Raw genomic sequence first — 13,279 nt, forward strand, 5'->3', positions numbered from 1 at the left:
ATTATTATTTGTTAATCTTATGGAGAATTGTGAGAAAATTTTAAAAGAAAATTTTTAAATATTTAAGATTAAACAACATAAATAAATAATAATTTTCGCCTAAAAAAATGAAAAATAAATTGATTAAATTATAAAATTACGATTGTCTTGTATGTGTATATGCACATCGAACTTAGCCACATTGCATCGTGATTTATCCAGTCAAATCATGTCACGCATTATCGAACTTTAGATTTTGAGCAAACCAATTTGATTTGTTTTAAAATATTTTATATTACTTTATTACCATAAATATGGTTGTTTTTTTATTTTGAATTTTGAATTATATTTTTTCAATGTGAATTCTTACTTATGGATATTTTCTTCTTTCAAATATATAATTATGCATATTTTTTCTTGTTGATATGTTAAAAGACTTACAAATAAACTTTTCTAGATTGCTTTTATTTTATTTTATTTTTTTTAATAATATTGATTTATATTTGAAATATGAACCAAATACATTTAATTATTATTAAATGTTTTTTCTAAGGTTTGTTACTCGTAGTTTAAAATTGATTTGAAATGAAATGTTAGTTTAAATTTTTAAAAATAGTATTTTAATCTAATATTTATGAAAAAATAATGTATTTCTATTCAAGTTGTTTTGTATAAATAGCGAGTGCGTTTGTTTTTGTAAGATTTTTGAAAAGAAATTTTTTTATATGGGGTATAAAAAATTGTATAGAAAATATAAAAATAATGAATTTATGTAGTGTATTAATTTTTTTTGAAAAAACGTGTGAAAAAAAAAAAATTAGAAAGAACAAACCCAACGTTCATGCCCTTACAATATATAAATAAAAACAAAAACAAAATTTTATATTCCCTCCGTACCATTGAAAGATTGTCATTTTTTATTTTTGTCCGTTCAAAAACTAGATTATCGTTTTTTAATTTAGTAATTGTACTATGTACCTAACATAATAAATATCTTTCCAACTTACGCTATATTACACAAATACCATTATTTTTATATTACACAACACTAATAATAGTATTGTTGTCTTTTTCGTTACAATTTAATATAATATTAATATTAAAAAATTTATGTGTGCAAAAAGTATACGACAACCTTTTTACGGAAAGAAGAGAGTATTAAAATTTAAATAATTTATTTATAAATACTCTATCTATTATGATATAATATAGAGTGCAATATAATTTGTTTTAAAAGACGTAGGTTGTGTATGTTTTGTGAAAGGGTTGAAAATGAAAATTTTTATGCATGAGAGGTATAGAAAATTATGTAAAATATATAAAAATAATGAATATGTGCAATATATTAATTTTTTTGAAAAAATATTTTTAAAAAAAAAATAGAAAGAATAAAGCCGTACATATCATATACAATAAAAATAAAAGATATAAGAATAAAAATAAAATTACACACAAGGAAATTTTTATTCCAATATAAAATTTATTTTACGGAAGAGTAACATACAAGATAAATATCTATTATAGACAAGAAAAAAAGCATAAATTTGTTTACAAATTTATTTCTTTTGCAAAAAAATTTCAACACATTTCTTGAAAAAAGTTAATATATTACATAATAATATTTTTATATTATTTACACAATTTTTTATATCTCACGATCAAAATCTTTTTCTTCAAACCAAAAATCAAAACAAACACAAGTTTTTATTGGATTAGTTTGATAATTTAAATTGTCTAAATTATGATGTTGAGTTCACTATTCTAAAAAATAATTCTTTAAAAAATATCAAATCAAATATACATTTTTGATTTATTATATTATACTAAAATATTACATTAAATAAATATTTTAATTCAAGATTTTACTATTTAAAATCAAAATAAATATCAAAAACCTCACAAATAAACACTCCTTTTGTAAAATTTGGTTTTGCTCTCATATTAAATACCAATTTTTTTCAGTTATTAAATTGATCTTTTTTTTCATTTAATATACGTTATACAAATTAAATAATTTTTATTAAAAATATCATATCAAATACTTATTTATATAATACTAAATCATAGTTTAATTCAAAATTTCAAACTTCAAATCCCAATCCAATTTTATATTATTTAAACTTTGTTTTTTTCGAAAAAATAAAATAAAATTTCTCCCACGAAACATTAATATATATAATGATATTTTTTAAAGTATTTTTTATATATATAACTTAAAAAATATATATTATATCTAAAAAAATACTATGAGAACTGAGAAGTCTCCTCATTTAATTAAATTAAATTCCCCTCATAATAAATATAAGGTACGGCTAATAATGACCAGACCGATAATTTTGAATTAATGTCCATTTTTACATCACATTAATTACAACACAATAATTGGTAATAAATTAAAATTTACAAATTCAATTCAATTAAATCTATGTCAATAAATCTTTTTACCATTAAGTTTCTATATTTTTGGTAGATAATGATAAATAATAATATATTAAATGTGTAACCTGAGTAGTATATATTTAATATTAAAAAAATATGAATCATTTATTTAAATTTTAAAAATTTCAAACAAAATTAAAATTCAATAAAATAAAATAATTTTCAAAAAATGCCAAGAAAATTTCCATATTTTCTGTATATATTTTTATTATTTCAGCCTCTCGCCGGTCGTATAATTAGAAATATCACTAATAATTTAAAAATATTCATTTTGTAGTTCTAGATTAATATATTTTTATATTATGTATGAAGAATTGTATTAATAATATTTAAAAATGTTATGAAAATATTCAGGAAATCAAGAAGAAGGCAAGCAAAACACAAGCACACAAAGATTTGGTTACCAGTTCAATCAAAATGATTTAAATAAAAATTTTATATGCAAGAGCATATATTAGAAGTGACAATAGATGAATATTTATAGGCTAAATCTATGCTAATAATATTCGAATCATATTTTTAGAACTAGTATATAATATCTAAATCATATGTCTAGATTTTAGAATATAATTAAGCTTCGGTCTTCACATCTCAAAAAAAAAAAAACAAAGTAATGCTGCAATGCCACATAATAAATTAAATAATACAGTAATACATAATAAAATAAAATAATAAATAACCAAATAGAGTTATGTTTTTTCCGAAATGGGTGATATGCTGTCAAAAAATGAGGAAAATATTGTGTATAGAAAAAATGGTATGCTATGCATAGTACGAAAAATCGAAGCTCCGACAAATAAAATTAAGACTAAGAGGCAAACTGTAGATTACGAGTTCATCTCTACACCATAGACCATTCTTTACGGGACTATAATAGGTAAACTGTTTTTTTAATCTCGTATTTGACCGCATTTATCATTTTAGTAGTTTAAATGGATCATGTTTAAAAATAGTCTCATAAGTAAAAATTTTTTGCTAAAATGGTCATTTGGTGCCGGACTCGCCACGCTGGCCCACCGTTGCTGACGTGGCTGACATGTCATCGCCATGTAAATGTCACATCAGCGAAACGTGGAAATTTATATTTTATTTATTTTACATGTCTTGGTAAACTGATTTTTTTAGTCTCATATTTATAATCTCCTTTATCATTTTAGAAATTTAAATGGATCATATCTGAGATTAGTCCCGCACGTAAAAAATTTTCGCTAGAATAGTCTTCCAATGTGTCCCTGATGTGACGATAATATGTCAGCCGCGTCAGAAATTTTAGTGAATCCGGCAACGACAGACCAATGTGGTGAATCCGGCACCGGAAGACCATTTTAGTGAAATTTTTTTACTTAGGGACTATTTTCAAACATAATCTATTTTAAGTCATAACATTAGAAAAGAGGTCAGATACGAGATTAAAATAACAATTTACCAATTCCAACATTTAACATATACTCCCTCCGTTTCACATATAATCTTATATTTTTCATTTTCGTCCGTCCCACATCTTATGTCACTTTCATTTTTTGAAAAAGTATTACACATTTTAATCATATTTAAAAATTTCAAATTTTCAAAATTTTAATTATATTAATTCATTATTTTAACTTTAATCTATAATTTTTTTTGTGATATTATAATTATTTTTATTAATACATTCTTAATTATTTAATAATCATATTTCTCCAAAATTCTTATGTCTTGATACGTCATCGCCACATCACCATAGTTATTTGATGCGATATGAATAAGTATTTATGTGATATTTTAAATATAAAATTATAAAATATAAAATAGGTGTTTGATGTAATATTGTTAAGATAATTTTTTGTAAGGAAATAATATCTTTAAATGTGTCCCAAACAAACATACCATATATGTTTTTTTTAAAAAAATTTACACTCAATGTATGTTTACATAAATTTTTTCAATATAGTATATATATTTATATTTATGCAAAATATAGGATGTGTTTGTTTCCGGGGTTTAAAATTTGAGTTGGTATTTAAATAGTAAAATTCTGAATTAAAATAATTATATGATGCAATATAAATATGTATTTATTTGATATTTTGAATATAAAATTAATTTTTGGTATAATATAAAAAATGAAAAGTAGATATTTGATTGATATTTTGAAGAACAAAATTTGATGAATAATAAAAATTAGGAAAAATTGGCCAATCGAACACACACAATATATACTATATTTACTTGAAAAATTAATAATATAAAATAATATATTATTCTTTATATTACTGACCCCTTTTTTTTCGTACCTAAATGAAAAATACCTATAATACAAAACAAACACGACTTATATATAAATGACATATATAAACAATAATAAGGACTAAAATGTAATTACACTCACAAAATTATTTATTTATTTATTTATTTATTTTTTAAAAACAAAAAATAAATCCTGTTTGATTGCATCCAACCAACCAAACACCTAATAATAATAATAATAATAATAATAATAATAACGATGGAGTACACAAATTATTAATTTGGTCGTGCCACGACAAAACTCAAACTATATATTACTACAATGTGTTTTTATTCACCTTAATTACTAAGCACCACAACAACAACAATAATAATAATAATAATAATAATAAATACAAACTTTTATTCGTTCGAAAAATAACTATTCTCTCCGTTTCATATAAAATAACTATTATTTTTTAGTTTTTGTATCAAGACATTATAGCATAATTAGTTCAAACGGAAAGAATATATTCCCTCCGTCATTCAATTGTGTGCTCATTTGACTGAGCACGGATTTTAAGAAAAATATGTAAAAATAAATTTTTTTACTTTATTTGGTAAAAAAAAAGTGGTACTTTTTTATTAAAAAATGAAACGGGAATAAATTTAGATGACAATAAAAAAAAATGAGAATAAATTTGAACAACGGAGGGAGTATTTTATAAGAAATCATAAGAATTATGTTGTTACGTGGCTTAAAACTTAGCCCAAATTTGATCCAAAGATTAAACCAAATGCTTAATTAGGTTGATGTCAAATTTGTTTGTTAATCTCTAATGTAAATTTTCCAATTGTTGATTAATTGGTATAACATGTACAAAAATAATACTCCATCCGCCCAACTACAAAGTATACATATTTCTATTTTGGGACGTCTAATTACAAAGTAATCATTTAATTAAATACTCCACTTTTTTCCATAAATATCATTACTTTACATCACATCATTACATCATTACTTTTTATACAAAAAAGTAAGGAAAAAAATGTCATTACACTACTTTTACATACACTCTATAATTAAAATACTATTATTTCTTAAACTACGCGCCAAAGTAAATGTATACTTATTGCATGGACGGAGGGAGTATATTTTTTTATGTGCAATAATATATTTGTAATTTAAGTAAAAAGTTAAAGGCATTTGATATTAGTATATGATATTTTTTCTAAAATAAAAAAGTAATATTTTTTAGTGGGACAAATAAAAATAATAAAAAAATACTTTAAATTGAGAAAAAAAACCGTAGAAATTTTACCTCATCTATACATATATATATATAAGGATTTATTCAAACTATATAAATTGTATCTCTTTAATATTTCGTATTATTTGAACCGCACTTTTTCAATGGATCCAAGCATATCTAACAAAATATATAAAGAGATTAAAAAAATCGATTCAACAATACCTAAGGCCTCATGGATTTGTTTGGTTTTAAGTTGATCAAACTCAACATGATTTAGGAAATACTATTTTTAATAAAATATGTATTTTTTTTTATTACAAAATATTATTTAAATAAAATTTAATTATAATCTCAAACAATTGGGTGTGTTCGTTTGTAGGATTTTGACAAAATTCTACTATTCATCCAAAATTTTCCCCCCAAAAATATCAAATCAAATACTTATTTTTTATTTTTTATATTATACTAAAAATCAATTTTACATTAAAAAAATCACATCAACACCTATTTATATCACATCATACAACTATTCAAATTCAAAATTTTTACTATTCAAACCCCCCAAAACTTTGTGGTTTTTTAATATACATGTTTGGTATGTTAAGAATAGTATTAGTAATATAGAAAATAGTATTTTATTTTGAATCATTGATTTTGTAAATGGATAAATTATATATATTGTTTTTTTTTAAAAAAAATAATATTCATTGAAAATTATACTAGCAATAATTTGTGGAGTGAATAAACTCAATCTTTGTACTTTAGTTAATCCCTTCGTCCCACATACTATGCTTGTACTTTAGTTAATCTCTTCGTCCCACATACTTTAGGTAATCCCTTCATCCCACGTACCTACACTTTTTTTTTTAAAAAAATAATTATACACTTTAATTTTATTTTAAATTTTTTAATTTAAATTTTTTTTATTTTAATTAAAGTAATTAGTTATTTTAATCTTAATTTATAATTATTTATATTATAGGATAATTATTTTCACTTATACATTCTTAATTATCTACTAATTATACTTATCATAAATTCATGTGTCTACAGTGACATCTAACGTGGGACGGAGGAAGTATTATTTTTGTACCGTATTATATAATTTATGATAAAAGTTTGTTGAGTGAATAAACTCAATCTATTTGTTTGTATTTTAGTTATTATTTTTATACTGTATATAATTTATGATAAAATTATTTTCACTCAAGTACACCATATTTAAAATTTTTATTTTATTTTCTTTGTATTTCTTTTAAAAAAAATCCAAACATTTAAAACACCCAAATATACCACCATGTGTAGTAAACAATAAAAAAAAAAAAAAAATTCAAGTCCTTAAAAACATAGTCTGATGCTACAAAAATATTCAAACAAGTTTTACTAAAGTGAGTATTTATATATATATATTCAAAATATGTGTAATCTTTATTGATGGTTCCGTACTTAGTTCTTTATTTTATGTATATATATATATTTATTTTGGTGTTACTTTAAATTGGTAGACACCAACTTAACTTTTGGATCCATAAATACATTGGAAGGCATCAATTTATTTATTTTTATTGAAAATGCTATTTTAAGATAATATGAATGGTGACAAATAATAGGGCCACCACATGTTTGTCTTATAACCCAATAATAATTATTTGCTAGACTTATATTTGGCAATGTTTTTGCTTTTCAAAGATCCACACAACTAATTTTAGGAATTTAATAAAATATTTAATTAGTCAATTTAATTATATAATTTATTATTATTATTATTTTAAATAAGTATGATTATGCATTAAATATGTTGAATTGGATATCACATAAGGTTATTTTGGCTTTTTTTTTTTTTTTTAATTTTTATTTGTTTATGAAGGTTTATTTATTTACAAGTTGATCTCAGGCTTTTATCATATTCTATTTTCTTTTCTTTTTTATGTTTTTATTTTTATTTTATCTCAATTCTTCTTACAAAAAATTTAAAATAGTACCACTTGTAATCTTATATATATATATATATTTATTTCTAAATAAACAAATGTGTTTATATATATACATATTTAAAATCACATTTCTTTTACGTTAATTATGTATATGTTTTTTTTGTATTATATAATTTTATTATTTATAAAATGACACACAAAATTTGGTTATCTATTTCGATTAAAAATGATCTACATTTTATATAGAATTATGATGCACACAATAAAAAAGTTATATATATAGTGTAGCAACTTTAGAGCCACAACTAGCCTTTGAAAATGATATCGAAACTTCATCCCTACAATTCAGACTTTAGTCGAGCTTTACAATCCAATACACATTTTGGGCAAAACAAATTAAAAGCACGAATAAATGATATAGATGTGTTATGACATGCTTTTTAAAATTTGTACTTTGATCCTATATTATTATCAAGTTATACTAAATCATCTTGTAGTGACATCACCTTCATTGCTTGTTCATTTAAATGTTCGATAATATTTTTCTTAAAAATGGATTTGAAATACAATAACTTTTACAATCCCCCCTATTTAATTTACTTGTTTATTTTTATTATGTAATATTTGTAAAAATTTTAAAATTTAAGTAATGAGTTACCTCTATGGATTTAATAAAAATATTCAATTCAAATATTCAAAATATTTATATTAAACACTTCAAATATTCAAATATGTCTGAAAAAGATAAAATAAGAAAAATAAATTGAAATGTTAGCAGTTTGTAATATTTTAAAAATAATTCGATCATCGCCAAAATAATTTCTAGCTCCGCCACTTAATGATACTATTGTTGCACTATGTTCATAAAGTGATATATATATATATATATTACGATCACAAAATAATAGTTATTAAATATCATATTATCAAACATCTACTCTAACGAAGCCTTTTTGTTTTGATATAAAGAACAAAAAAATGATCTGAGTTCCCAATAAATCCATCTTTATAATTATGCTTGAGCCCACATAAATCACTATGATTAATTTGTATTAATTCAAAAATTATTGCTCATACTATCTTATATATGTTAAAAGGAAGTTCGTAATTTTAGAAATTAAAAAATACATTATAATAAGAGCGGTCTACATGTTAAATTGAGTCAAGTCGAGTCAATGTTTCATCTCGACTTGTTAAGTGTAGGTATTAATTTGTTAAGAGACATATATTGAAAAACTAGTTTGAATTTGAAACAAATATGATGGAAATTGAAACGAACACATATATAATACAATAATTTGATAATCCAATTCAAAGAGATAAAAAAAAAATTAAATAAAAATTAAATTGTACAAAATTCACTGGTGGTTTTATGAAATTGCGTTAAATCCTCCGTATTTTTAAGACTGCGTTAAACTCCCTCGTGGTTTCATAAATTCTGCGTTTAACCCCTCGCCGGTCCTTATTTAATGGTATTTGACTTAAATGTGTCCAAACTGCGAATAAATTTTAAAAATTCAATTTCTAAATCCCTAAAATTACAAATATATTTATTTTTCTTATATTTAACCTAAAAAACAGTAAAAATAAACTCTTAAAAACTGAGAAAATAACTATTTTTTAGTATATTTACTATTTTTTTAGGCTAAACATAAAAAAATAAATATATTTGTAATTTTAGGAGTTTAAAAATTGAGATTTTAAAATTTATTTGTAATTTGGGCGTATTTAGGTCAAATACCATTAAATAAGGACCGTCGAGGGGTTAGATGCAGAGTTTATGAAACTAAGAGAGAGTTTAACGCAATTTTAAAAGTATAGGATATTTAGCGCAATTTTATAAAACCACACATAAATTTTGTGAAATTTAACAAAATAATAATAATAACAAATAATATAGTAGAGATATTGACTATAAGAGATGTTTTTGCGGGATTCGTGCACAGGATGAATCTTGCTCTAATGGTTGGTAATGGTGGATATTGAAAGAAACCAATGGTTGTGATTAATTCTTGGAATGATGATGTCGATTACGAATATAAATAAGTAAATATATATGTAAGAAACTATACACGTTGATTGGTGATTAGATTCCCACTAAAGGAAATAATAACACATAAGCACAATTTAATTTTATCCATAATGTGCTTAATTTGCTTGTATACTTTTGGTTGTACACTTGCATTACGACATGGGTTTGTGACACAATTTTGCTATTCATTATTTAAAAACAAAATTATAAAATCAGATTAATACTAAGTAAAAAATTAAATTTCATTTAAAATATTATATTAAATATTTACTTTAATTCTCAAGTCTATGTCCTTAGATCATCACAATATATATATATCTTTTTACTTTTGGCAATAGACAAAGTTGCTTTCCATTTCCGTGCAACAACTTTTTCTTTTTTAATTTTCGTAGGTTGCAGGAAGGTTGTCACAACAACCGTATTGCAGACTGAAATTGTGGGCTTGACTTTATCTTTTTGTCCAATCCATTTAATGCCCACAACAGACAAACTTGATATTTGGAGGATGGTCAAACTCGTGCAGAACATTGAAGAACACTCCATCAATTTCTATGCTAAAAGAAATTAATGAGAATGGTGTTCTTACCAAGAAAACATTGCTTATAAAATCAAAAAAGACAAACTTTGTGCAGTGTGAGTTGGTGTGCAAATTTTAGAGAGAAGATTATTGAGAGAAGCTCTCACCACTCATCCAGTTCAACTCTTCGACATTTTGAATGTGGGTTCTACATTGATATCAACTGAAGATGGCGAAAGTGTTCGGAATTAATGGAGTTCCAACCGGAGGGAATGATCAAGCTATGGACTTCTTTGTTATGTGGTTGTTGTTAGTACGAGGTTGTAGCAACGAGAACCTTATGAGGTATTTTCCTGGGTTAGCCATGACTAGCATTTCAATTAAATGAGTTGTGGTTGTTTGTGTCCTTAATCAGCACTTGTTAGTGGAATTTCTCTTGGATTGGTATCCCCGGATATAGATTTGTTGATAATCGAACCGGGTCAACAAACACCTTGTTCATTGTTGTGTTATTTCTGCATTGTCTTTCCTTGTTGAAACGTTGTTATAACTGTGAACCATCCACGCTTCGGGAGTTGGCCCTTTAAAGTATACGAATGTATTTTGTTCGATAAATTGCTTCCCCAACACAAACACACCCATGATAAATATATATATTGTTTTTATTTTTATTTATATTATACAAAAATTAATTTTACATTCAAATTATATTATCGATTTTTAATTATATCATATCAAACAATTATTCAAATTCAAAATTTTACTTGTCAAATCGAAACCCCCAAACAAACACTTACAATTATTATGCGCAATGCTTATCTATCAATGAAGACTTTGTAACAGTTTTTTTTACCTAAGCTATATTTTTTGAACATGAAAATATTGACTAATGAACCTAAAATTAGCAAATGTTTGTTTAGTATTTTTAGTTTGTATATATATATATATATATTTGTGAGATAGGATGAATTGTGTAGATAATATAATATATAATATTTTTTTATTGAAATATTATTTTTTTATAAGAGAATAAAATATATACTTATTATTTATATTATATGGATACATGTATATATATATATATATATTTATTAATATTCATCCATAATCTGTCGGATGAACAAACCCGATCATATTTGGGAAATGAATCCATTTCCATTTCCATCTCCACCCTCGCTATCATTCTTACTATGTGGATTAAAATTAACATTATTTGCAAACTATTATAGCATATATTATATACTTTTTTTGGTAGCATATTTATAATAATATATTATGTTATAATTTAACATATGCTATTTTATAACATATATTGTGTTATATAAAAATATATGATGTATATCTTTATGTAATATGATAACCTAATCAAATAATTATTATGTGATATGATCCTCCTCCTATATATTTTTATTTTTTAAGGTTATTATTTATTTTTTTATGTAAAATAATGATTGGATCTGTTATTTTGTATTGAAAGTACATATTGCATGCCATATTTTCAGTGGAAAATAATAGTAAGAAGTTTTGAGACCATAAAAAGATAATTAACAATGACATTTAACTTTCTAAATAGATCTATATTGTTGAAAAATTAAGCTAGCTCATTATGTTGTGCGTTTAATTTATACACAAAACTGTCTTACCTGATAGTACGAGGATGGACTCGCGATCATAAGGTGTGTTCGCACAAAATTATAGAATGGATAATAATATAGAATATTATAAAATGTAAAGACAACAAAACATACAAAATTGATCCCTCAATTCAGTCCAAATTGTGACCAACATTTGGAGTACTATTATTTTAAATTATGGTCTCGTAAGGAATATTTTAGTACTGTGGGGGTAAATTTGTAATCGTAAAGTTATAAATTCAAATTTTCGATTTATTCGATCAGTAATTTATTCAGAGAGTACTTGAAAAATAACCAATTTGTCGTTAAAGGAATATGTTGTCCTCGCAAGGCATAGACATACCCAAGGTGTGTGTTTACTTCGTTATTCTTTTCCATTTATTTTATTATTCTACTTTTAAAATTTTTATAAAATATTGTATTTAATATCTTTTTCCACACAAAATATTACTTTCAATAATTATTTCATTTCAATGACAATAATAATATATAAATAAAAATAAAAATATACCAAGTAAACAAATCATGTATTTTTCTTTTTTTGTGTTTGTCTATGCTTCATATGAGAGATTATCTTTTATTATAATTATTTTAGATTTGTGATTTGTATTGTACTATATATTTTTATATGTTTTTTTACAAGAGAAAAAAATATATAAAAATTAAGTAGTAGAAATTTAAGATAAAAGCTTAAAATGAACATCTCTACGATAAACTAGTCTTCTTCATAAACTACCTCCATCCATTCACTCATGAAATTTATGTCCCAACCCATTCAAAACCAAGAAAAAAAATCAAAAAGATTTGCATACGATTAGGTTTGATCAGAAATTTATCAAGAACGCACTCGAAAAGTATCGACTGCAAATTCCTATGTTATAAATAAAATAAAATAAAGAAAAAAAATTCAGCAAGATCACACACTAATTCTAAGGATTTCATGATCTCCAAAAGTATTGTGCTATACTCTCCAAAATAATATTACTTATTTTGAGGAAAAATCTCTACGGCTTCTAAAATAATTGTTCTTTTATCTTCTCTATTGATCTCAATATATATATATTTTTTTTACTTATATTTTTCAATAAAAATACTCTATTTTAATTTTGAAAAATATTTTAGAATAATAAAAACTGTTTCATCTAAGCAACATTATAATTTAAATTTTAGAACATATTTATAATTTTTAATAACTAAAAATCCTACAACTTCCCTACTTCTAACAGTTCTTTTAGCGAAAATCCCCATAAGAAGAACACATTGAGTGCATTCACTCTTTTTTTTTT

This window comes from Andrographis paniculata, unplaced genomic scaffold (genome assembly GCF_009805555.1).
Source record: "Andrographis paniculata isolate CXL003 unplaced genomic scaffold, ASM980555v1 Contig53END, whole genome shotgun sequence".
NCBI lineage: Eukaryota > Viridiplantae > Streptophyta > Magnoliopsida > Lamiales > Acanthaceae > Andrographis > Andrographis paniculata.